A 25,714-nucleotide genomic window follows, 5' to 3' on the forward strand; every position below is an offset into this window, starting at 1 on the left:
TTATATTCCATTTGATCAGCTACAATTTGGGGTTATTTGTGTTTCCAAATTATCCATTACTATACTATACATTGGGCTTCCCAGTTGGCTCTAGTGGTAAAGAACCCACCTGCCAATGCAGGAAATGTGAGAGATGTGGGTTCGATCCCTGACTTGGGAAGATCTCCCGGAGGAGGGCGCAGCAACCCACTCCAATATTCTTGCTTGGAGAATCCCATGGACCAGAGAAGCCTGGCAGGCTGTGGTCCCTAGGGTCACAAAGAGCTGGACACAACTGAAACGACTTAGCACATACTGTTGGACTGATGGGGTTGAAATCTTGGCTTAAACCTGGTTAAGTCAATTAAACTTAATTTCCTTAGAGGCAAATATAGTAAAGCTTTTGTTTTATAGGGAGGATGAAATAACTACACTTCCTTATAAAACCTTAAGATGTTCTTGTAAAATGTAAATCTTTTGGGGAGACAAGGCATGAGCTCTTGGAAATTGATAGCATAAAAGCAAAATCCTCCCTGAGATGATGTTTTATTCATTGGTGCAGTGCCTTGCATTTAATGTATTCCCCAAAACTATTTATTTAAAGTGAATGGAGGGAATTCCCTGGTGCTCCAGTGGTTAGGGGGAGAAGGAAATGGCAACCCACTCCAGTATTCTTGTCAGGAGAATCCCGTGGACAGGCGAGCCTGGTGGGCTGCTGTCCATGGGGTTGCACAGAGTCAGACACGACCGAAACAACTTAGCATGCATGCATACATCGGAGAAAGAAATGGCAACCCACTCCAGTATTCTTGCCTGGAGAATCCCAGGGACAGAGGAGCCTCGTGGGCTGCCGTCTGTGGGGTCACACAGAGTCGGACATGACTGAAGCGACTTAGCAGCAGCAGCAGCAGACAGTGGTTAGGACCCTGCTTTCACTGCTGAGGGCCTGAGTTCAATCCCCTGTTAGAGAATTAAGATTCCACAAGCAGCATAGAAAGGCAAAAAAAAAAAAAAAAATCTTACTAGAGGAGTTCTTAAGGATAACAATTGATTCCTATAGATAATAAATTAATTTATCAAGAACTTGCCATTCATTTGTCTTTAAATCTGCAAGTCCGTGTTTCCCAAAATGTGTTATTGCACAGTCCATGTGGACTATGTTCTCAGTTTAGTGCGTCAAAATCAGCACTTTCTAAATTGATAAAGCATAGCATGAGAAATATCTGTCATATATTCAGGGTGAAAATAATTTCATGGAACACTTCAGATATTTATATCTGTATCTATATATAGATATCTCTCTCTCTCTTCTTCTATCTCTATATATGCACATATATGTCTCTATAAGTAAGTGACTATATACACGATCATTTGTGATATAAAATGTATTTCTTACTAAGTGCCATGGTCAAAAATATTTAGAAACCACCAGTATAATAAAAATGGTTATCAAAATAGCTTTTCTATTAAATAGCCTGTCATGGTCATTACTGAAAAACTGTTTATTCCATGCGCTGAGTCGTTTCCGTTGTGTCTGACTCTGCGACCCCATGGAATGTAGCCTGCCAGGCTCCTCTGTCCATGGGGATTCTCCAGGCAAGAATACTGGAGTGGCTTGCCATGCCCTCCTCCTGAGTAGCTTCCCAACCCAGGTTTCCCGCCTTGCAGGCAGATTCTTTACCATCTGAGCCACCAAGGAAGCCATAGGCATCTGGTTTTTATTTTGCAAATACGAACTGTAACTTTTTTAAAGAGGTAACTGTTCAGTATTTTTCTTTATCATAAAAACTTTTTTCCTTCTTTAAACACAGGATTAATTTCAAGATGAAACAATTATTAAATTAAGTTTGTATCTAGAGAACCCACATTTATTGTATGGGGTCAAATAACACAACACTGTTAAATCAACCGGTGCTCCAATATGAAATTTTTAAAAAGCACAGTATGATGTTTAAATGTAAATCTGTAAGAAAAAACTTAATTTCTTAAACTATCTTTCTCCACAGGAAACAGGCGGGGGTGGGGGGCGAGTAGTGGTTGGTGCTTGTGCTCCAGTTGCATAAATTATACCCAGCCAGAGGGGAGCGTGAAGGAAGTGCCTAGGTTAACTCTTTATGTGCTGGAAGAGCAGTTCCATTCAGAGTACTCACTTTCACAGGGTTCTTTGTGACATAATAAAAAGTAGGATCAGCACTCAGAAACTGTTGTACCTCATTTTGGCAGAAGCTAATACTCTGTGATCTTAGCTCTAAGGTGGTGCTTCCACAGTAAGACACAAAGAACATTCCAGCACCTGTGCTGTAATTTTTCTCATTTAACTATCTGGGCATTCTCTTGACCATGCTGCTGCTAAGTCGCTTTGGTCGTGTCCGACTCTGTGCGACCCCATAGACGGCAGCCCACCAGGCTCCCCCTTCCCTGGGATTCTCCAGGCAAGAACACTGGAATGGGTTGCCATTTCCTTCTCCAATGCATGAAAGTGAAAAGTGAAAGTGAAGTTGCTCAGCCGTGTCCGACTCTTAGCGACCCCATGGACTGCAACCCACCAGGCTCCTCTGTTCATAGAATTTTCCAGGCAAGAGTACTGGAGTGGGGTGCCATTACTTTCTCTGCAGATATACCCAATACCAGAGTAGTGGTTCTCCACGTGGGGTCCCAAGACCTGCAGCATCAGCATCATCTGGACACTTGCTAGAAATGCAATTTATGTATCCCATAAATCTCTCTGGGGGGAAATCCCCAACAACTATATGGGTGGGGTTCAGCAACCTGTCTTTTAAGAAGCCCTTCAGGTGATTCTGATACACTCTGTAGTTTGAAAAACCCTCCTCAAGCCAGCTTGAATTCTCTATGTACAAAATAAAAGACTCCTCATTTTCCATACCCCAACATCTTTGTCTAATCTTTCCTATCTCTTAATGGCAATTCCAGCCATCCAGAGGCTCAAGTAAAAAATCTGGAGTCATATTTGATTATTATTTTCATTACATCTTACAACCATACCTTGAGCAGATCCTTTCAGCTCTAACTTCAAAGTAAAACCTATGTTCTAGCTGTTTCTCACCATTCGCACCAATTTTACCCTGGTCAAAGTCACCATCACTTTTCACTTGGATTATAACAAATGACCTCCTATCTGATTCTTCCCTTCCCATTCTAGGGATCATGTTCAATTCTGGGGCCAGAGTGTCCTTTTAAAATAATGGAAGTTAGGTCACGTAACTCCTCTTCTCAATGGTTTCCCAACTTAGCACAAAACCCAAATCCTTTGCTAGGGTCTTCAAAGTCCTCCGCAGTCTATCTGCATCGCTTGTGAGTGCTCAAAGCCTTCTGCGCTCTTTGTTTACTGCTTCAGTCACCACTTCAGCCTCCTCTGTGTTCCTGGACAGTTCCAGGCCTTCCTTGTCTCTGGGCTTTTGTTCTTGCTGTCCCCTCTCCTGCACCTGTAGGATTTGCTCCCTTCCTTTCTTCAGGCCCCTGCTCAAATTTGAGAGGACTTCTTTGACCAGGCTACATGAACATATCAGCAACTCCTCCACATCACTTTTTGTCTTTTTTTCCTCCATATCATTTACTACTAGCTGATATGCCATATAATAAGCTGGTGGTGTTTCTGTGTGTGTGTGTTTAATGGAGCTTTACAATGTTGTGTTAGTTTTTGTTGTACAATAACATGAGTCAGCTATGTATATACATATATCCCCTCCCTCTGGAGCCTTTCCCCCACACTCCCCATCCACGCCTCTAATAACAGAGCACCAAGCTGAGCTCCCTCTGCTATACTGCACCTTCCCACCATCTATGTATTTTACAGCTGGTAGCCTATAAACGTCAGTGTACCCTCTCAGTTTGTCCCATGCTCTCCTTCCCACTGCCACCCACTTCATGTCCACAAGTACATTCTCTATGTCTGTGTCTCTATTCCTGCTCTGCCAGTAGGTTCATCAGTGCCATTTTTCCAGATTCCATATATATGTGTTAATATATGATATGTGTTTTTCTCTTTCCGACTTACAGACTCTAGGTGCTGGCTATGTGTTTTGTTTGTTTTTAAATATCCCCCTCCCCTCTATTAGAATGTAAGTTCTGTGAGGGCTGGAACTCCTAGAGGAAATCATAGAACACTCTTTGACATAAATTGCAGTACTATTTTGGCTCCATCTCCTTCTTAATCAAAGGAGATAAAAGCAAAAGCAAACAAATGGGCCATAATTAAACTTAAAACCTTTTGCAAAGCAAAGGAAATCATCGACAGAATGAAAAGACAACCTACTGAATGGGAGAAAATATTTGCAAGTGATATGACCAATAGAGTAATCCCTTATATCCAACATATATAAACAGCTCATACAATTTACATCAAAAAATAAAACCCATTTAAATAATGGACAGAGGGACTGAACAGACATTTTCTAAAAAGAGGAAATCCATATGGTCAACAGGCATATGAAAAGGAGTTCAACATCACTAATCATCACAGAAATAGAAATCAAAACCATGAGACATTTTCACTGATTACTGATATTTCCAATACCTGGAATATGCCCAGGTCCATAAGAAATACTCAATAAACAGATTTCCACAAACAATGTACCAATGACAATCCAACTTCTACAAGGGCACTCTGACCTTCTCATTGGCTCAAATTAAAGAAGAAAAAACATTGATCGTATTTATCTCTTCAGGAGTTTGTGATATTTAATGAGTTAAATGGAACTAATGAATGTAAGCATTCTGGGTTTCTGGAAATTTCAGACTGTGAAAGTGCAGTGAACTCCTATTATTACTGTATTTTCCACAGGTCAAAAGATAGCATACAACAAAGGAATGTTTATGATGACATCATAGCAAACCTGATCAGAAATTAAAATACTGTAAATTAAATTACTGGTCAACCAAAAGGGCCACAGATTGGATGCTTGGGTCCTACAATGATTTCTCTATTTATTCTGGTAACTTTACCATATATTTGAGGGGTCCAACAAGACTTGCAAGCCTACGTAAAGCAGAATGGCTTCTAATAGCTTCTGCTTGTCTTTTGAGAGATTACATGGATGATAACAAGAAAGACTGAGACTATCTTTTGGATGTGTCCCTATCCCAGAAATAATAACAACCACCACCATTTTATACTGTGAACACACACCTAACATTGTGGTGAACATTCTGTGAGGATTATCTCCCAAAGTCCTTCAGTCTCCCAATAATCCAAGTATGCTTTGAATATGTGTGCTTTTACAGATGATGAAATTGAATCTCAAAGAATGAAACAACCTTATAATAGGCACTCAAACCAGGATTTGAATCTGTGAAGGCTACTTTGCTCCTATCTTCAGCTGATCTACTTGTAATGTAGTAGTGCTTCTTGACCATGAGCAGTACGTGTGGGGCCACCCAAGATGGACAGGTCATGGTGGAGAGGTCTGGCAGAATGTGGTCCACTGGAGAAGGGAATGGCAAACCACTTCAGAATTCTTGCCTTGAGGACCCCATAAACAGTATGAAAAGGCAAAAGGATAGGACACTGAAAGATGCACTCCCCAGGTTGGTAGGTGCCCAATATGCTACTGGAGATCAGTGGAGAAATAACTCCAGAAAGAATGAATGGATGGAGCCAAAGCAAAAACAACACCCAGTTGTGGATGTGATTGGTGACAGAAGCAAAGTCTGATGCTGTAAAGAACAATATTGTATAGAAACCTAGAATGCTAGGACCATGAATCAAGGCAAATTGGAAGTGGTCAAACAGCAGATGGCAAGAGTGAACGTGGACATTCTAGGAATCAGTGAACCAAGATGGACTGGAATGGGTGAATTTAACTGAGATGACCATAATATCTACTACTGTGGGCAGGAATCCCTTGGAAGAAATGGAATAGGCATCATAGTCAACAAAAGAGTCCAAAATGCAATACTTGGAGGCAATCTCAAAAACAACAAAATGATCTCTGTTCATTTCCAAGGCAAACCATTCAATAGCACAGTAATCCAAGTCGATGCCCTGACCAATAATGCTGAAGAAGCTGAAGTTGAATGGTTCTATGAAGACCTATAAAACCTTTTAGAACTAACACCAAAAAAAGATGTCCTTTTCATTATAGGGGACTGGAATGCAAAAGTAGGAAGTCAAGAAACACCTGGAGTAACAGGCAAATTGGCCTTGGAGTACAGAATGAAGCACGGCAAAGGCTAATAGAGTTTTGCCAAGAGAACGTACTGGTCATAGCAAACACCCTCTTCCAAAAACACAAGAGAAGACTGTACACATGGACATCACCAGATGGTCAAAACCAAAATCAGATTGATTATATTCTTTGCAGCCAAAGATGGAGAAGCTCTATAGAATCAGCAAAAACAAGACTGGAGCTGACTGTGGCTCAGATCATGAACTCCTTATTGCCAAATTCAGACTTAAATGGAAGAAAGTGGGGAAAACCACTAGACCATTCAGGTATGGCCTAAGTCAAATCCCTTATGATTATACAGTGGAAGTGAGAAATAGATTTAAATGACTAGATCTGATAGACAGAGTGCCTGATGAACTATGGACAGAGGTTCATGGCATCGTACAGGAGACAGGGAGCAACCCATCCCCATGGAAAAGAAATGCAAAAAAGCAAAATGGCTGTGTGAGGAGGCCTTACAAATAGCTGTGAAAAGAAGAGAAGTGAAAAGCAAAGGAGAAAAGGAAAGACATGCCAATTTGAATGCAGAGTTCCAAAAGAATAGCAAGGAGAGATAGGAAAGCCTTCCTCAGCAATCAGTGCAAAGAAATAGAGGAAAACAACAAAATGGGAAAGACTAGAGATCCCAGGATGGGGGGGGGGGTGTGCACCTAATGGGCTGCCATCTATGGGGTTACACAGAGTTGGACATGACTGAAATGACTTAGCAGCAGCAGCAGAGATCTCTTCAAAAAAATTAGAGATACCAAGGGAACATTTCATGCAAAGATGGGCTCAATAAAGGACAGAAATTGTATGGACCTAACAGAAGCAGAAGATATTAAGAAGAGGTGGTAAGAATACACAGAAGAACTATATAAAAAGATCTTCATGACCCAGATAATCATGGTGGTGTGATCACTCACCTAGAGCCAGACATCCTGGAATGTGAAGTCAAGTGGGCCTTAGGAAGCATCACTATGAACAAAGCTAGTGGAGGTGATAGAATTCCAGTTGAGCTATTTCAAATCCTAAAAGATGATGCTGTGAAAGTGTTGCACTCCATATGCCAGCAAATTTGGAAAACTCAGCAGTGGCCACAGGACTGGAAAAGGTCAGTTTTCATTCCAATCCCAAAGAAAGGCAATGCCAAAGAATGCTCAAACTACCAAACAATTGCACTCATCTCACACACTAGTAAAGTAATGCTCAAAATTCTCCAAGCCAGGCTTCAGCAATACGTGAACCGTGAACTTCCTGATGTTCAAGCTGGTTTTAGAAAGGGCAGAAGGACCAGAGATCAAATTGCCAACATCCGCTGGATCATGGAAAAAGCAAGAGAGTTCCAGAAAAACATCTATTTCTGCTTTATTGGCTATGCCAAAGCCGTTGACTGTGTGGATCTCAATAAACTGTGGAAAATTTTTCAAGAGATGGGAATACCAGACCACCTAACCTGCCTCTTGAGAAACCTATACGCAGGTCAGGAAGCAACAGTTAGAACTGGACATGGAATAACAGACTGGTTCCAAATAGGAAAAGGAGTACGTCAAAGCTGTATATTGTCACCCTGGTTATTTAACTTATATTCAGAGTACATCATGAAAAACATTGGGCTGGATGAAGCACAAGCTGGAATCAAGATTGCTAAGAGAAGTATCAATAACCTCAGATGTGCAGATGATACCAAGCTTATTGCAGAAAGTGAAGAAGAACTAAAGAGCCTCTTGATGAAAGTGAAAGAGGAGAGTGAAAAAGTTGGCTTAAAGCTCAACATTCAGAAAACTAAGATCATGGCATCTGGTCCCATCATGTCATGGCAAATAACAGTGGAACAGTGGCTAACATTATTTTGGGGGGCTAACTCCAGCCATGAAATTAAAAGACGCTTACTCCTTGGAAGGAAAGTTATGACCAACCTAGAGCACATTAAAAAGCAGAGACATTACTTTGTCAACAAAGGTCCATCTAGTCAAGGCTATGGTTTTTTCAGTAGTCATGTATGGATGTGAGAGTTGGACTATAAAATAAGCTGAGTGGCGAAGAATTGATGCTTTTGAACTGTGGTGTTAGAGAAGACTCTTGCGAGTCCCTTCGACTGCAAGAAGATCCAACCAGTTCATCCTAAATTAGATCATTCCTGGGTGTTCATTGGAAGGACTGATGTTGAAGCTGAAACTCTAATACTTTGGCCACCTGAGGAGAAGAGCTGACCCATTTAAGAGTACCCTGATGCTGGGAAAGATTGAAGGCAGTGGAGAAGGGGACAACAGAGGATGAGATGGTTGGATGGCATCACCAACTCTATGAACATGAGTTTGCGTAACCTCTGGGAGTTGGTGATGGATAGCGAGGCCCTGCGTTCTGTGGTTCATGGGGTCGCAGAGAGTCAGATATGACTGAGTGACTGAACTTTGGACCATTTTGAGGTAGGGACAGTGGATAACACAGTGTATCACAGAGCTTCTCTGAGATTATGGTTATTGTGACTGCTATTTATTTTGACCTGGAAAATATTTAGAATGGACAGTGATAATTAGAGATGGAAAGGAAAGACAGAACAGACTCAAGGAATTACAGTTCATGTGTGCTTCAGACATACCTGACTCTATGCGACCCCATGGACTGTATCCCACAGGCCTATGGGGTTTTCCAGACAAGAATACTGGAGTGGGTTGTCATGCCCTCCTCCAGGGGATCTTCCTGATCCAGGAATCAAACCCATGTCTCTTATGTCTCCTGAGTTGGCAGGCAGGTTCTTTACCATTAACGCCACCTGGGAAGCATTATTATAGCTGAGAAGCCTCCCAAAAAGCAAGGTAAATCACAGACTGAAGAATGGGAGAGTCAAGTGAGGGAAAAGTCTATGACTAAGGCTTCCTGCCTGCCTTGGAGGAGTCCATGGTTCATGAAAGATGTTCCTAGTCTGGGGGCCCCCTCGTCAGATTTAGGGAGTAAACTGGAAAGAGTGACAGACACGTTTCTCAGTATAATGGGACTGTCAAGAGCAGGGTAGAACCTGTGATATCATTGGATGTATAAGTCTCTAGTAAGGCTTTGCGGGCCTATTGCTAAGAGCGTGTTCAGTTCAGTTCAGTTCAGTTCAGTCACTCAGTCATGTCCGACTCTTTGCAACCCCATGAATCGCAGCACGACAGGCCTCCCTGTTCATCACCAACTCCCGGAGTTCACTCAAGCTCATGTCCATTGAGTCAGGGATGCCATCCAGCCATTTCATCTTCTGTCGTCCCCTTCTCCTCCTGCCCCCAATCCCTCCCAGCATCAGACTCTTCTCCAATGAGTCAACTCTTCGCATGAGGTGGACAAAGTACTAGAGTTTCAGCTTTAGCATCATTCCTTCCAAAGAACACCCAGGACTGATCTCCTTTAGAATGGACTGGTTGGATCTCCTTGCAGTCCAAGGGACTCTCAAGAGTCTTCTCCAACACCACAGTTCAAAAACATCAATTCTTCAGTGCTCAGCTTTCTTCACAGTCCAACTCTCACATCCATACATGACCACTGGAAAAACCATAGACTTGACTAGACGGACCTTTGTTGGTAAAGTAATGTCTCTGCTTTTGAATATACTATCTAGGTTGGTTGTAACTTTCTTTCCAAGGAATAAGTGTCTTTTAATTTCATGGCTGCAGTCACTATCTGCAGTGATTTTAAAGCCCAAAAAAATAAAGTCTGACATTGTTTCCACTGTTTCCCCAACTGTTTCCCATGAAGTGATGGGACCAGATGCCATGATCTTCATTTTCTGAATGCTGAGCTTTAAGCCAGCTTTTTCACTCTCCTCTTTCACTTTCATCAAGAGGCTTTTAGTTCCTCTTCACTTTCTGCCATAAGGGTGGTGTCATCTGCATATCTGAGGTGATTGATATTTCTCCTGGCAATCTTGATTCCAGCTTGTGCTTCTTCCAGCCCGGCGTTTCTCTTGATGTACTCTGCATATAAGTTAAATAAGCAGGGTGACAATATACAGCCTTTTTGTACTCCTTTTCCTATTTGGAACCAGTCTGTTGTTCCATGTCCAGTTCTAACTGTTGCTTCCTGACCTGCATATAGGTTTCTCAAGAGGCAAGTCAGGTGGTCTGGTATTCCCAATTCTTGAAGAATTTTCCACAGTTTCTTGTGATCCACACAGTCAAAGGCTTTGGCATAGTCAATAAAGCAGAAATAGATGTTTTCTGGAACTCTCTTGCTTTTTCCATGATCCAGAAGATGTTGGCAATTTGATCTCTGGTTCCTCTGCCTTTTCTAAAACCAGCTTGAACATCTGGAAGTTCAAGGTTCACGTATTGCTGAAGCCTGGCTTGGAGAATTTTGAGCATTACTTTACTAGAGGATGTTAGAATGACACAAAAATAGCAGATTTTTGCTTAGCTAAGATATTTGGGTAAAGATTTTGTAATGGTCAGAGATAACCTCACCTAGTCTTTTGCTTGATATTTTATGACACTGACAACTTGTGAAGGTACTTATTTATCATCCAATCAGTGGTCTTAGAACGTATGAGTGATGTATGGCACATCCAATTGGAGAATCCGACACTGTCACCTGTCTATATCATTGTTGGGGCTTGGAAATGAAGAAAGGAGAATGGCCCAAACACAAGTCAAAATACTTTCAAAGTCTTGAAAGACAAAGAAAGATGAAAGACACTTAAGTGTTGTTACTACTGAATGCAATGTGGTCTGGAGCCTGTAATGAAAGGAATATAAAAACTATCAAGGGTATTATTTGGGCCATTGAGAACATGGGAATATGACCTAGATATTATCTAGAGATTACTATTGCATCAATGTTATATTCCTGAATTGCTTGACTATTCTGTGATTGTGTTAGATGGTGTACTTAGGAAATGCATGCCAAATTAACAATATTATGGGGTAGAGGGGTATGATGCCTTCAACATATACTCAGATGGTTCAGAAATAATAATAGTGTGTGTATGTATGCATACATATAACACTATCTTTTCATATGTGTGTATGTGTGTGTGTAGGGGAACAGAGAAAGTTAATAAAGCATAGGTGGCTAACTTAAAAACTGATGTGAATTTCCCTTAAATTTAAAATATTTCTAAATAATTCTTTTTTAATAAGAGAGAATTATAAATGACACTGGCCCATCAATGTTCAGGGGACACTAATGAATGACATACATAAAGCCCACTTCAGGGAATTCCTTAGTGGTCCAGTGGTTAAGATTCCACTCTCATTACTGAGGGCCCAAGTCTGGTCCCTGGTCAGGGACCTAAGACCACACAAGCCACATGACATGGCCAAATCAATCAATCAATCAAAAAATAAAGTCCACTTCATAACCATCTCTAAGGCACCCAGAGGTGGCAACTCCTATTTGAATTGAGGGCAGATAAACTTCTCATCTCAATCACTCTCCTTTTCCTTTCTTTCCTTTTCTCCTTCTCAAAAATTTTCCATGTGATGGTCAGGTCACCTCTCTTTCTTTACTTTTAAACCCCAACCATTCAAATAAAAAGACCAGTCAGAATAAGCAGTAAACTGCACTGGGGCTCCTGGCCTGTAATAGGCCCCAGGTTGCTGTCTGGAATGAGAATACCAGGACAAAAGTTTTGGTCTCTATCAACATATAGGAGTGCCAGGTCCCAGAAGACTAAATGGGAGTCAGTTCTGTGAAATTTTAGTTTTATTGTTTGTGATCCATTCCATTTTCAGTCCCCACCATAAACCAAAGAACAGAGGTTCATCATTGCATCTAGAATGTGTCTGGGATCGCACTCTTCATTTGTGCCTTTCCTCTCCTACCAATGAGTATTAGACCCCTTTCCTCTTATACTTGGGTAACCAAAGTTAATTGGTTTACTAGAGGAAGTGGTGTTATTAAGTTCTGGACATGGGGCTAACACACAGAAGGCGTCCATATGAGATTCTGATCTGGGTTTGTTCTTTCTAGTCACACATTGCTCAAGGCTTTCCACTCACACTGAATCTTTCTTCCTCCTCTCCCTCCATCTTTTCCCTTCACTCCTCTACTCTCCTTTGCCTAACTCACCCTTACTCATCTCTGAGGTTTTGTATGAATAGTCTCTCCTTGGAAAACTACCCCAATCCTTCCTGGGTTTAGAAAATGTGCCATCATATGCTCTCATGACACCTTTTACTTTTTTCTCTATTAACACCTTCTACTCTTTTGAAATTGATTAGGGATTTTCGGTGTTCTTCATTAGACTGGAGATTCCATGAGGACAAGGAATCTTCATTGCCATAATCCCAATGCCTACCATAGTATTCGGCACAGAGAAGGCACTTAATATTAATATTCATGTAATATTTACAATTCATTTTGTACTTATATTCTAGACACTGTGCTAAATGATTTACACCTATCAGTTCTTACTCTAACTTCTTAGATGTGCATTACTACTCCAACTATTTAACTTACTGGGTTAAATAACTTGCCTGAAGTACCAGTCTTAGGAAGGGAAAGACAAAGGAAGGAAAACACAGTGAATTTGGGCTGTTTTTAAATCTCTGACTTATTCCCTAAAATTGTTCATATAGCATTGCTATGTACCTCACACTTGCCTTTCTACATGGAAATTAGGAACTCAAAAATAAGATATGCAATCAAATTGCATTTTATCTGGGCATCTCCTGAAACTGGAAAAAAATCTATGGGAGGGGACTATGGCCTCCACAAAATCTATAATTATAAACTAATTTTAAGGTAAAAACATCAGTATTTCTATCTACAAGTACTATCATTTTCTCTATTTCTATCATAAAATGAATGTGGTATTTTAAAACTTAAAAAGAAAAACTACAAATATGAAAAACTAATGAATACTAATAGGATATGATAAATTTTAAATAGTTAAACACATTTCTTCCTTAAAATTATTCATAGGGTTTTTCAAGGCATATGTATATTATAACCAAAATGAAAGAAAGTTAAGACTTGGAGAGGAACACATACATTTATAAAAGCTGAATTGTGCATAGAAATCATCAAGAGGTCTCTCTGTCCATTAAGACCCATCAGACACGCCATTTTATGGAAATGTTCCCTGGCAATCAATGCTGTAGTGTACCATGTGAAAGAAAGTGAAAGTGTTAGTTGCTCAGTCATGTCTGACTCTTTGAGACCCCATGGCTATCCTCTGTCTATGGCATTCTCGAAGCAAGAATACTGGAGTGGATTGCCATTCCCTCCTCCTGGGGATCTTCCCAACCCAGGGATCAAACCCAGGTCTCCCACATTGCAGGCAGATTCTTTACCATCTGAGCCATCAGAGAAACCCTGATGCACCACAGGGGAAATTACTTTTCTGCATTTTTTTCCCCATATAACCAACCTGGGGGATTGAAATGATGCAAAGAAGGACTTGTAGGATAACCTTCACGTACTGTAAACATATGTTTACAATTCAAAGTAAAAACATAGCCTTTTCTGGAATAAAAATCACAAGTAAAATGGAATATAGATCACAAACCTGAATTCAAAATCATTAATACATAGTGGTTTGGTACTAAAGCTAATAAAAGCCATCATAATAATGAAATATCATTGATAGTGAAGACATCTTAGAAAGATCAATGAAAAGCTGAGTCATTTTAAAAATTAAATTGTATATTTCATTATTTTTAAAAGTTGGAATAGTCACTCTTTTCATACTTTTTGAAGAAAACTGTACTTACTTTCAGAAAGCTATGAGCAATTAAAAGCATTTATTACAAGTGAATTGGGGTTCTGCCTCTCTTAAAATTTTCAGTATTACTAATTTTTCATGATTTGTAATCCCAATAAAAATCACATTTGTTATTCCAGAAAGCAATTATCATACTCACTTCTACAGACCAGTAAACTGAGCTTCAAAAAGTGCTCGCAAGCTGTCAAAGTGACACAACACAGAAAGCAGAACAGAAATCAGAATCTCGATATCCCCTCTTTGCTATCTTCCTAAATGTCAAGAATTGCATCCAGTACTGTATTTTTTAAAAAATTTCCTAACATCAACATATTCATTTATTAAACAAATCATTTATTCATCAATTCCTATCTTTATATACCTTTTTATGAATAATGTTTCACCAATATTCATTCAATACCAAGATGACTAATTTTTTTATTCTAACAGTGGCTAACTAGTTATTTGCCCATTTTAAATTGACGAAATGACTAAAATCTTGCAAGTACACTGTTCAGTGATCTGGGTGCTCCTATGTCAAAACTATCCTATAAAGACAGAGATTTTGAGATCTTATGTTATCACATAGGATTGGGATTAAGCAGCAGACATTGGCAGAAGTCAAACCTAAAGTTATTGCTTCCAAAAATAAATAAATGTCATTTTTGTTTCTGGGTCTTTGCTTCTTCACTCATTGATTTACCCTATGAATAATTCGCAGTGGGCTCCCCTGGTGGCTCAGATGGTAAAAAATCTGCCTACAATGTGGGGGACCTGGGTTCAATCCCTGGGTCACGAAGATCCCATGGAGAAGGGAAGGGCAATCCACTCCAGTATTCTTGCTTGGAGAATTCCATGGACAGAGGAGCCTTGTGAGCTACAGCCCAGGGGATCGCAAGGAGTTCCACCCAACCGAGCAACTAACACATAATTCATAGTGAAGTCAAGACAGTGAAATGAGACAAGCTTGAGAGCATTTTGAAGAACAAGAGGCATTCGACAAAGTAGTACTGTCCATATTGCAACTGGTCGGTGCTCAGGTGAGGGGGAGTTCTGGCTGATCTGTGCCATGAGACAGTGGCTCAGCAAGTATCATCTAAATGAAAACCAATAACTATCAAGTTCCAACTTTTCACCAGTTACCCAAAGGTTGGAGCCACTCAATCAAGTGTCATCAGAAACAAACTGAAAATTTGTGGAGCACAAAAGAGATGGCAGTCAGATCCTGGAATCTGAGCGAGTGCATGTCAGGAAGACTGATATCTGCAGTCTTTTGGGAGAGTGAATGCACATGCGTGGCACCAATAGAATGCCCCACTGCAAGCAATCTCTGAACTCCCCAGACTCAGAAATAAACAACACTTTAAAATGATAATTTGCAGTGTTTAATTCATAATTCCCTTGAGAAGCAAGGTATGTTCTCTTATCCATGTGACAGAGCCAAAGGAAAGCAACAGAAATAAATGTGAGAGAGGGTGGGGCATTGCAAGTTTGGAAACTCAAGCATGGTTAATGGAGTCAAAATCTCAGAACAGTCTTCTGAATAGACATGATGAATTTTCATAAGAGCAGAACAGCCTGTGATAGTTTTGAACAAATAAGTCAAGCTGAAAGAACACAGATCCTGGCTTTTGAAGTAGGCTCAATGTCAAATTCGGACTCTGCAACCTCAGGTATTATAATTATTCAGTTATTTTACTTCTGTATCTTTCACTTTCCTCCCTAATAAAAGGGAGCCAATAATGATATGTTATGAGTATTAAATGATATAATGCATACAAAATGCCTAGCACAGAGATATTTAGAAGGTTGGTTCCAAGGTTATAACTGAAATAAATGGTCTGTATTGTTTCCAAAGCTCAGTGCCCATTTTACTTCTGGTGAGCCCTAAATTCTAACAGAATTGATGGAGTTCAAGGTAGAGAAAAAGTGTCTGCATTGGTCCCATCTGATAATGTATGTGGAGGGATGTGGGAAGAAAGAAGGAGGAGGAGAAGGAGGAGGGGAAAAGACAGAGCACAAAGGAAGCTAAAGGCATTGGAAAATGGTTACTCCCTGTGACTACAAGCTTGCAGAGAATTCCTGAGTCTTCTAAGAAGGATGGCTCGGTAAGGAAAGGGCAGGATACATGAGTGATGACCGAGCTATCAACAGTGAGCCACTCCATATACTTCTAGTGGATTCTTTCTTGTTATATATTAAATCATCTAGCTTCTATTAAAATGCTTTATAAAAGCATCCAAAATGAATTTCTTTGTGCTAGATGTTTGTCGATATGAGGAAGAAGGTTAAAAAAAAAAAAAAGAGAGAGAGAGAGAGAGAGAAATCTCTAAGGTTTTCTTTGGAGGGTTACAAATCATTGAATTATGAGTTATACTGATATTTACAAGCTTGGCCTAGATATAGTACAGTAATCTATAAATGCTGTTCGAGTGATTTATGGCACAACTGTTCTAACACATTAACAATAGCAGGAAATGTATTTAATTTATTCTCAGGGAGGCATATTTACATTATTCACAACAAGCCATTTATAGGGAAATGTGCAACCCTTAAAAGAAAGTGAATGCATCTCTAGTGGGTTTTGAACAGTTTTAACTGTCTAATAAATGCTTGTCTCCTAACTTACTGTATAGCCAATGGAAATGTTCACTAGCTATCCTGTAAGCATGTTATTCTGTAGGTTAATGAACAGCTCTGGAATGCATGGCAGAATCTGTAATCTGACAAAGTTTTCTGAGTCCTGAATGACAAAGAGCCTCCTTTCCTTGCTGAAATTTTCTGTGTGAAAGAAAATCATCTTTTATTCCTGATCCTATATCCTAGATGTGTCAGATGTAGCAGTGATGTATTTCAAGATTCTGAAGATCTCTAAGCATATTTGGCAATTGTCAGGAAAATGTACCACCTGGCAGGCTACTATGGCTTTGGACCAATTTGCATTCTACCTGCACCAAGACAAAACTCTTTGGGGCTTTTCTGAGTTCTTTGTCAAATAACCACATGTATAAGGCTTGGAGACTTAGGTGAAGAAGAAAGAGAGAAAAGAAGAAAGTGGGAATGAGGAAGAGACAAGGGAGACGCATGAGAGAGAGACTGAGGGAGTGATAGATGGGGGAAAAGGAAGCCCTGTGCTAAATCACCATAGGTCCTATTGTTTATTTCTCAGGAATCCCTTGAAGTAGAGTTCCCTAAATAACTTTTTATAGATATAAAATGCAAGGACTACATTGCTACATACAGATAATTACAACTGAATAGTCAGTGTCTTACCAATAAATCTTGTAGCCCTGCTTTAAGGTAATTAACCTATGACCGCCAAAACTGCGTATCCTGTATAAATTTCAAATTAGAAAACTCAGTGAAAAGAACATTGATCTTTTACAAGTTTAGATGGCTAAGTTTTACAAAATGGAAGTATATTGTGTGTTTGGATCATAATATAGTTCTTTGCCATTTGTGTCTTTATGATGCTTGCAATTGCTTTAACTTTGTATTTTCTGTCTCTTGGCCACTGATCAACACAATCCTTGTCATTTATGCAAAGGGGAAAGTGAACTACAAGCAGACTCTTTTTATGATTCCCAGATAAATTATATTGCAGCCAGGAGATAGCTACAAACAAGCACCATCTTTTGTAAAACAACAGTTGTTTTCTCCCACATTTGCACATTAAATCTTCTTGGATTAGTAAATGACTTTGACAGCTCAAACAGCCGATGCATTTTGAATACAAAGACATCTGTTTTCAAACCCTAAAGGACCATGCCTTGAGGCCTGACGGACATCTGAGAGTTCTAAAGTATAAGATTGTTTCAAAAAGTCAGAGAATTATAGCTCAGTTTTATAGGTGTTTGATAATACAAGCAGAATTCCATTATTCTAAATGCCATTATGATAAAGATTGTGTCCAACACTCTATTATATTTCCCTGACTCATTCAATTGTCCATGACAACAGTAAAATTTGTTGTATTAATTACAATGGTGTTCTATTACAAAAAGTTGCTCAACTAAAATTTCAGCCCATTTCTTTCAAACTAACGGTCATACACAATGAGAATAAGGTAAGTGTAAGGGTCTGTCTAGTCAAGACTATGGTTTTTCCTGTGGTCATGTATGGATGTGAGAGTTGGACTGTGAAGAAAGCTGAGTGCCAAAGAATTGATGCTTTTGAACTGTGGTGTTGGAGAAGACTCTTGAGAGTCCCTTGGACTACAAGAAGATCCAACCAGTCCATTCTAAACGAGATCAGCCCTGGGTGTTCTCTGGAAGGAATGATGCTAAAGCTGAAACTCCAATACTTTGGCCACCTCATGCGAAGAGTTGACTCATTGGAAAAGACTGATGCTGGGAGGGATTGGGGGCAGGAGGAGAAGGGGACGACAGAGGATGAGATGGCTGGATGGCATCACCGACTCGATGGACGTGAGTCTGAGTGAACTCCGGGAGATGATGATGGACAGGGAGGCCTGGTTTGCTGCAGTTCATGGGGTCACAAAGAGTCGGACATGACTGAGCGACTGAACTGAACTGAAGGGTGTACTATATGAACAAAGTAATTCTCAGTACTACTTCTTTTGAAAAGTCAAAGTCTGAGTTGGGGAAGAGCAGAAAAAGGGCAGAGAACTCTTTATTAATGAAAATGAAAGTGCTATCTTGTGTTTTATTAAAAATAGGCCTCAGATTTCACTAACCCCTTAATAGAGGAAATAATCAGAATAAGTTATGGGAGAGAGAGAGGGTGGGATGATTTGGGAGAATGGCATTGAAACATGTATAATATCGTATATGAAATGAATTGCCAGTCCATGTTCGATGCATGATACTGGATGCTTGGGGCTGGTGTACTGGGATGACCCAGAGGGAAGGTACAGGGAGGGAGGAGGGAGGGAGGGGTTCAGGATGGGGAACACGTGTATACCTGTGGCGGATTCATGTTGATGTAGGGCAAAACCAATACAATATTGTAAAGTAATTAACCTCCAATTAAAACAAATACATTTATATTTTAAAAAAAAACAAAAATTAAAAAAAAAATTTGAAAACTGACTAGACCATAATTAGCTGTTATACTCTAGGATAACTAGTTAGCCTTGTATTTTTATATACAATATGATTGTGATCATATCTGTCCCAGGTTCCCATAGTATGGCTGTGAGATCATATATATGAAGGTATGCAATTATAATGTTACTGCAGTTTCCTCACCACTCATCAACACTTTCTGAAGAACTAGCTTTATTCCGTATTTGATAGTTTCTTTGGTGACTTTGTATGTTTGTGTATGTGTGTCATGTAGGAGGATCAGAGAGAAAAATGCATATATATTATATAATAAAATTTACCCTTTTATCTAGCTTCCATATATCTAACTTTTTCAAAGTTGTGCTAAGAGTTACTCTTAAATTACCACTAACATTAGCTACTTCCAATTTACTAATATCCATTCTAACAAAATTTTAAAACCACACAAGACATTACCTCATACCCATGAATTTGGAAACTGTACTACCAGAAATACTATTTACAAAATGTTTTTTGTGTATGAAATACGATAAAATAACTTAAATATTTACAAAAGTGATGAACAAATATTACATTCTTATATTCTATTGTTTCTATGGCAATACACATGTAGCATCTCTGAAATTTATACATACTCATCTTGGTTTCATTATCTCATTTCAAATCTTTATAAATAATGTCAAGCATACAGTAATGGAGTGGTAAATATACTATTTACTGTTGATACTGTTTACAGTATCAATCCACTGTTACTGGACCATAGAAAATATCACACAGTACTACCAACTATGAGGAGAAAGAAAGGATAAAGTTCCCTAAATAACCTAAAAAAAAAACAAAGACAAAACCAGAAGTATCATATGATCCAGCAATTCCACTCCTGTGCATATATCTGGAAAAAACCATAATTTGAAAAGATAACATGCAACTCTATGTTTATAACAGCACTATTGACAATAGCCAAGACATGCAACCAATCTAAATATTCACTGACAGATAAATAGATAAAAAAGATGTGTATATATATACTATGGAATATTATTCAGCCTTAAAAAGGATGAAATACTGCCATTTGCAGCAACATGGATGGACCTAGAGTTCATCATACTAAGTAAAGAGTCAGACGAAGACAAATATCATATCACGCATAAGTGGCATCTAATTTTAAAAGATGCAAATAAACTTATTTACAAAGATTACAGGTATCAAAAACAAACTTATGGTTACCAAAGGGGGAACATGGTTATGGAGGAACAAATGAGGAGCTTGAGGTTTACACACAACACTGCATATAAAATAGATAACCAATGATAACCTACTGTATAGCACAGGGAACTCTAATCAATATTCTGTGATAAGTTATATGAGAAAAAAATCTGAAAAAGAATGAATATATGTACGTGTATAATTGGATCACTTTGCTGTACACCTGAAACACAACATTGGGCAATTATACTCCAACAAAATTTAAAAAAATACAATAGAGGAAGACGAAGAGTAGGAAGAGGAAAAAGAAGGGAAAGAAGAGAAGGGGAAAGAAGGAGGGAGGGGAGAAGTCAGAGGAGGAGGATGAGAGGAGCACGAGGAGGAACAGAGGAAAGGGGGATGGAGATGGATTGGGAGAGATCAAGGAGAGAGAGAAGAAAAAGGAGAGAGAAGGAAGAAAAGTAAAAGAAACTATACATATTAGAAACTCAGAACACAACTCAGCTCGCACATTAACTCAACTTGTGTGTATTTGGATCAATTTGATTGAAGTCAGTTAATTTTATTTTGCGAGGTGAAATTTGCTCAGGCATGTCCGACTCATTGCGACCCATGTACAGTCCATGGAATTCTCCAGGTCAGAATATTGGAATGGGTAGCCTTTCCCTTCTCCAGAGGATCTTCTCAACCCAGGGATCGAACCCAGGTCTCCCACATTCAGGTGGCTTATTTACCAGCTGAGTCACAAAGGAAACCCAAGAATACTGGGGTAGGTAGCCTATGCCTTCTCTACCGGATCTTCCCGACCCGGGGATCGAACTGGAGTCTCCTGCACTGCAGGTGGATTCTTTACCAACTGGGCTATCTGTGAAGCCCAAGATAAATATGAGTTGAGATATAGCTAGGAACTGTTTGATATCTGATCTGAGTATGTTTAACTATGGATTTTGGTTTCAGGAGGTTTACTTGCTCATCTGAGCAATCAGAAAATGATATTTGAACACACCATTAAATGAAGTGCAATTAAAGGAATATTTTTTAATGGAAGTTTTTAGGAAATGTGTAGTTTTCAAAACACATGCTAATTCTATATGCCGGCAATTTAAAAATAATTTCTTAATCTGCCATTCAAAATCTCTGTTCTCTGCTCCAGTTTAGAAGAATCCCTGAAGTTTGAAACTAGCTACATTGTACTTCAGGTAAGACACATTCTGCCCTATCCATGGAATATGCTATATCGTACAGTATGTATTCATGTTTTTTGCTTGTGTTTAATGACTATTGTCTTTATCTACTTCTTGGGTTTACAGTGATCTTATGACCCTACGTGAAAGGATTAATTTCTCAGCTGTGTCCGACTTTGTGATTTCATCAACTGTAGCCCGCCAGGCTCCTCTGTCCATGGGATTCTCAAGGCAAGAATACTGGAGTGAGTAGCCAATCCCTTATCCTGGGGATCTTTCCGACCCAGGGATCGCATCTGGGTCTCTTACATTGCAGGCAGATTATTTACTGCCTGAGCCACCAGGGAAGCCTGTGTGACACTACAATAAGATTTAAAGACTGAAATATATTTGATTATTTTGTATAATCTCTATTTTTTTTGCCACTTGTGCCATTATTCCATATTTAATACTTAATCACTTGAAAATTAACATATTACATAGACCTCTAATATAACTCTCCCCTAAAGGACTTTGTAATAAACTATATTATTTTAAGAGGTTTTGTGTGACTAATATATCATTCATGATGGATCTATATATCTATTAATATCTTAATTATCATATATGGAAATGTATAAGTGTGTGTGTATTTTTAAAATCAGATTCTTCATAAAGGACAATCAGCAAAAAAGGATATTAGTTTCTATACAAAGATAGTTCATCCTGATCAAAGCGAAAGTTGAGTACTTCCAAACCAAGTCAATCTTTACTTAATTGTTCTGAATCAATATTTGAAAAAAAAAATTTAAGCTAAACTGAAATTGATTTGGACTTACACAAATAAGACAACAGAATGTTAGCAATCAGAAAACACTTTTATGTATTACATCATTCTCAGCCTTTTGAGAGTCTGTGTCTGTTGTGTGTTAGGATGTGTCTGCTATTGAGCTCCTTTATTCGGCCATATGCTATAGATCAGATAATAAAGTATGCCAAGATTTATGAAATTCACCACAATTTTCATACTACTTTTCATGAGAAGATATGAACAAACTGGCAAATAACAGGAGCAGATGTAACATTTTCATATCTCCTTTTAATTAAATATTGTCATTTTAGAATAAAGAAGCATAGGAAATGCATCAAACAGAGGGATTTAGGTTTTAGAGGCCATGATATACACTATGGTGATGAACTATGAGGAAGGAAGTCTATCTTATGAACACTGGAAAGACTGTGTTTTCTGCAGAAAAAGCGTGCTCTTATCACTAGTGATTTTAGCATAAGTAATGACATTTAAGGACAATTTTTGAAAATTAATAACAACAATGGAAAAATGAAAATAGAAATTTCATTTATAATACCACTGAAAATATAGAAACAGAAGGAACAAATTAAGATATACAAGACCTCTATATGGAAAACTATAAAACAGTGCTGAAAAGAATGAAAGAAAATCTTAAAATGGAGAGATATACCAGGTTCATGGATTAGAAGACTATCATTAAGATAGCAATCCTCTCCAAACTGATTTATTAATTCCATGCAATACTAATAAAAACACAGTGGCTTTGGTGGAAGAAATTGCTGATTGCATTCTAAAATTTATATGGAAATGCAAAAGATACAGAAAAACTATGAAAATCTTGAAGGAATTTTTTTTTAATGGAAGATTTTAATTCTTACTTTAAATCTATAGTAATTAAGACAATGTGCTATTGGTATATAGATGAACATAAATGAAATAGAATAAACAGTCCAAAAATAGAAACACACATAACTGTTCACTTCATGGTATTCAAAAAGAAGAAAAGAGGTCTCTTTAATAAATGATGCTGGAGAAATGAGCTATTTGTATGGATGCAGGGATCATTCATTTTATAGTATATATTGTTAGTGCATTCAAATTACTTTGCATATTTGTAACAGCTCTGAGTTTCCTTTTTTTTTTTTTTTTTTTTGCTTCTGCATGCTCTGCTGCTAACGACTTATACACCTGAGACTCTCAGATAATTTCCCTTGGACATTTTCCTACCTTTCTGAAACTGTAAAGAGAATCAAAAGCACCTATATGATTTAACAGTGGTTTAGTTCCTAAGTCATGTCCGACTCTTTGTGACCCAAAAAGTCAGCTTATGGTGGGGTGAAAGACTAGTAGCAAGATACATGAGTCTAGTTACTTTGTGTCACTTTGCGTCAAGAAGGAACAACTTTTTTATGTGATTATGCTCTAGTTCTGCTTTCAAAATCAGGCTGAATCAGGGACTTCCTTTGAAATAGGACCCTATGTGGCTTCATTTTCTTTTCAATTCTGCTTCCCTATTACATTATTGGTTTCTTCGTAGAATATTCCTTAATAATTCATTTATACTGAACTATTGGCGTAGGATCCAACTATGGAAGAACCCAACTTGATACACCCTAAACCATGTTACATACACACACACACTTTTGAGATGGACTATAGATCTAAATGTATACCCGTTTAGCATTTCCTCCAGAGAGGGTCCTCCCACCCCCAACCTAGGTAATTGCAAGATCCACCTTTCCCACCAGGGCTGCTAAAACTGGTCTGCTTTCCCCACCAGAATGATGTTGTTATTGTGAACCAGGGAAACAGGAAAAAAGGTACAGTCTCTCTCCTCACAGAGAAGGTGATGGCACCCCACTCCAGTACTCTTGCCTGGAAAATCCCATGGATGGAGAAGCCTGGTAGGCTGCAGTCCATGGGGTCGCAAACAGTCAAACACGACTGAGCGACTTCACTTTCACTTTACTTTCATAGATCTAAATATGAAAATGAAATCTATAAGCTTTTTAGAAAAACATAAAGGAGAATGCTTTTACAGCTCTGGGTTAGGCAAAATAGATATGATCCATAATATATTATCAGAGAAGGAAAAGGCAGCCTACTCCAGAATTCTTGCCTGGAGAATCCTGTGGGCAGAGGAGCCTGGTGGGCTGCTGTCCATGGGGTCGCACAGAGGTGGTCACGACTGAAGCGACTTAGCATGCATGCATACATGCATGCATTGGAGAAGGAAATGGCAACCCACTCCAGTATTCTTGCCTGGAGAATCCCAGGGACAGAGGAGCCTGGTGGGCTGCCAGCTATGGGGTTGAACAGAGTCGGACACGACTGAAGCAACTTAGCAGCAGCAGCAGCATAATACAAAACAATAAATTGGATGACACTGAACTAAAATCTAAAGTAAAACAAAAAACCCATAGTAATGAAGTAAAAAAAAATGAACTAGGGGTTATTAGGAGAAAATGTGTAATTTATAATGTGTTTGTCTAACAAAGGACTTATAGCCAGAATATTTAAGGAATTTCTTTAAATCAATAATAAAAATAAAATGACGTCTGCAAAATGGTGAAAATAACAACTATCTGTGGACAAGATGCCTTTGTAAAAATCCCAGAACCTGAGGTTGAGATTGAAGCAATCCTGTGCACTAGAGAAACAGAAAAACTACATTAGAAAATGAAACACATGGTTTCACTTTGACTGCAATTCTCCACTCCCACCCAGGCTGGCACACTGCTGCCTCCACAGGGTTGCCCTGGACCTACAGTTCCTCCAGTGGTAGCAAGAGAGCCCAGGATGCACAACTAGCTTCTCCATTGTTGCAGGACGCTCTCAGAAGGCCCCCTTAGATCTTGCTTCATGAGGATCACTGGGAGAACCATAAGCCAGTCCACTGTGGATCAGCTACAGATAGGAAAGTAGAGGGGATACACAGCAACCAGCACACAGATCTTGGCAGATAATGTTTCTTCTTCTTGTGGTACCCAATATGCTTTGCCCATTTGCATAGCTGAGCTGGTGGCTCTCTGTGGCCAGGAAGCCCAATCAGCAGGTCTGATTTGGGTCCCCAGCAAATGGGCCACCCTCGCCACAGATACCATTTTATAGCCCAACCTGGACAATGAAGCAAATCAGCAGCCCTGCTCAACTACTGAGCCAAGCCTCTAGTCCCACCTAACCAGGAAGCTTTGCCAGAGACCATATTTAACTACAGAGTTCATCAGAGGGCCAGTTTTATTAGAGGACCAAGCCAGCAGCCCTCCACAGCTGTTAGGGAGAGCCTCCAGTCATGCCTGATCAGTTAGTCCAGCCAGATGGCCTGGGCAACCATGGAGGTCATCCTACAGCCTTGCTCAGGCAAGAGCAAGCCAGCAGCTTAACCCAAATGCAAAGCATAATCTCCAGGCCTGCCTAACCATGGAGCCTGACAGTTATCATGGGCAGGCTTGCATTTTGCCTACATTTTGGAACTCAGTATACCACAGCAGCCAGCAACAGAGTTCGTCCTATGGTCCTGCCCAACTGCTGAGCAGTTGTGCCCTCACCCAGGCAGGGAACACGGCCAGTAACACTGTCCAATTATGGAGTCTCACAAGTGGCACCATGCTGTCATGGAACATAGCCCGTGACCCTCTTCAGTGGCTACTGAACCTAGGTAATGGCTCCATCTGATGTCAGAT

At 39.4% G+C, this 25,714-nt stretch overlaps 1 protein-coding gene across 2 annotated transcripts in view; it reads right to left on the reverse strand.

The window, feature by feature from the left end:
• Window positions 1–25,714, reverse strand: part of THSD7B (thrombospondin type 1 domain containing 7B) — a 1,048,668-nt gene that overhangs the window by 58,951 nt on the left and 964,003 nt on the right. The window lies entirely within an intron of this gene.

The sequence above is a fragment of the Ovis aries genome, chromosome 2 (genome assembly GCF_016772045.2).
Source record: "Ovis aries strain OAR_USU_Benz2616 breed Rambouillet chromosome 2, ARS-UI_Ramb_v3.0, whole genome shotgun sequence".
Classification (NCBI taxonomy): domain Eukaryota; kingdom Metazoa; phylum Chordata; class Mammalia; order Artiodactyla; family Bovidae; genus Ovis; species Ovis aries.